We start from the raw sequence: 2,781 nt of genomic DNA on the forward strand, positions 1-2,781 counted from the left end.
TTTTTTTTTTTTTGAATGTCCAGAGGACCAGATTGAACTTTTTTGGAAATGCACTAAACTTGGCATGACTCATCCCTGTTGGATACCCGACGATCCACTGACGTCATATTTTGATGCCATCAAAGCCCCGCCCCCTCGGAACAGGAAGTCTATTTTTTTTTACTTGGAATGCTCCCTCTTTGACACCCTTGACCTAATCAGGATGATCCTGTCTTAGAATGCAGATAAGATGGTATGACTTGATTTAAAGTGCAAACCGTTTTTGTTGGAGGTTATGTGCGTGGCGGCTTGGCGAATTAAGAAGTAACGCCGTTGCAATACGTTTGGCTCTAAATTGCACAGATTTCAGCCGAGGTGCACCAAAATCACTATGATCAATCATTATCCACCCTTTGAACAGGTGTCTTTGATAAGTGGCCAATAGCCTCCACAGCGCCACCTACATTCTTCCTACAGTTATATCTCAGTGATACAACATCTGATCTGAACCAGATTTTTGGTGCTTCATTAGTGAGTACGTATGGACACATTGGTTTTGTTTTTTTTTACTTTTGACTCTAGTGCGCCCCCTACATTATTCCAACAGTTATATCTCAATGATACATCATCCGATCTGTACCAGATTTTTGGTGCATCATCTGTGTGCATTTCTAGACACATTAGTATTGTTGTTTAATATTTGACTCAAGTGCGCCCCCTAGATTATTTAAACTGTCACATCTCAGTGATATATCATCCAATCTACACCAGATTTTTGGTACGTCATTAGTGAGCACTTATGGACACATTGTTATTGTTTTTTAACTTTTGACTCTAGTGCGCCTCCTACATTATTCTAACTGTTATATCTCAGTAAAATATCATCCAATATGTACAAGATTTGTTGTGCGTGATTAGTGAGTACTGATAGACACATTGGAATTGTTGTTTAACATTTGACTCAAGTGTGCCCCCCTACAATATTCCAACAGTTATAGCTCAGTTTTACATTAGATCGGAACCACATTTTTGGTGCATAATCGGTGAGCACATCTAGACACATTGATATTGTGGTTTAACATATGACTAAAGTGCGCCCCCCTAGATTATTTAATCAGTTATATCTCAGTGATATATCATCCTAAATGCACTAGATTTTTGGTGTGTCATTAGTGAGCACTTCTAGACACAGTGGTAATGTTTTTAAAATTTTGAATCCAGTGCGCCCCCTACATTATTCCAACAGTTATATCTCAGTGAAATATCATCCAATAGGTACCAGATTTATTGTGGATAATCAGTTAGCACTTCTAGACACATTGGTATTGTTCTTTAACATTTGACTCCATTGCGCCCCTACATTATTCAAACAGTAATATCTCAGTTATATATCATCCAATCTGTACCAGATTTATTGTGCATGATCAGTGAACCATTCTGCACACATTGGGATTGCTGTTTAACATTTGACTCCTGAGCACCCCCTAGAATATACTACAAGTTATATCTTAGTGATATATCATCTGATCTAAACCAAACTTATGGTGCATCATTAGTGAGCACTTCTAGATACATTAGTATGGTTGTTTAACATTTGACTCAAGTACGCTCCCTACATTATTCCAAGAGTTATATCTCAGGGAATTATCATCCGATCGGAACCAGATTTTTGGTGCATAATCTGTGAGCACGTCTAAACACATTGATATTGTGGTTTAACATATGACTCAAGTATGCACCCTCTCATACTGATATGGGCGGAAGGCGATTGCAAAGTTTAGGCATATGCGCACCCTGGTGGATGTGGCGGGAATGGCATGAAAGCATTCGCAACGGAAACTGGGAGGTGTTGCAGGAGCACCCGCAGTCGCGGCTGATTTCGAAAGTTTGGCGAATGCGCACTCCAGTGAAAAGGCATGGGACGAGAGCGAGTGTTCACGATGGCGACTGGACGGAGTCGCTGGAGCTCCTGCAGTCATCGTAAGGCCGGAGCGGCATTTTGCTGTGAGGGCCTTCAATGCTGCTTGCAGCTTTAATTGAACAATTGTTTCCTTTAAACAGTGACATTACTTTCATGTTTTAAATTGTTTAAACAAACAAAAACAAAAAAAGAAAAATAATGTATCAAGCAAGGCAGCACGGTGGCGCAACTGGTAGAGCTGCTGCCTCTCAGCGAGCAGGTCCTTGGTTCAAACCCCGGTCCAGGGGCCTTTCTGGGTGGAGTTTGCATGTTTTCTCCGTGCATGCGTGGGTTTTCTCTGGGTGCTCCGGTTTCCTCCCACAGACCAAAAACATGCGTGTTAGGCTGATTGGTAACTCTAAATTGTCCCTAGGTGTGAATGAGAGAGTGAATGGTTGTTTGTCTCGTTTGTCTCTATGTGGCCCTGTGATGGACTTGCGACCCGTCCAGGGTGTACCCCGCCCCTCGCACAGTGATTGCTGGACATGGGCACCAGTGACCCCCGTGACCCAAAATGGAATAAACGGGTAAAGATAATGGATGGATGGATGTACCAAGCAAGAGAACTCAACAAATAAAAATGCTTAAAGGCATTATTATACTTTGTACATTGGACGACGTCCTCAAGAAGTTCACAATCTACAGGTTCTTCTAAAAAAATTAGCATATTGTGATAAAGGCCATTATTTTCCATAATGTAATGATAAAAATGAAACTTTCATATATTTCAGATTCATTGCACACCAACTGAAATATTTCAGGTCTTTAATTGTTTTAATACTGATGATTATGGCATACAGCTCATGAAAACCCAAAATGCCTGTCCCAAAAAATTAGCATAT

Source organism: Nematolebias whitei, chromosome 9 (genome assembly GCF_014905685.2).
Source record: "Nematolebias whitei isolate Nwh7 chromosome 9, NemWhi1, whole genome shotgun sequence".
In the NCBI taxonomy this organism is placed as follows: Eukaryota; Metazoa; Chordata; class Actinopteri; order Cyprinodontiformes; family Rivulidae; genus Nematolebias; species Nematolebias whitei.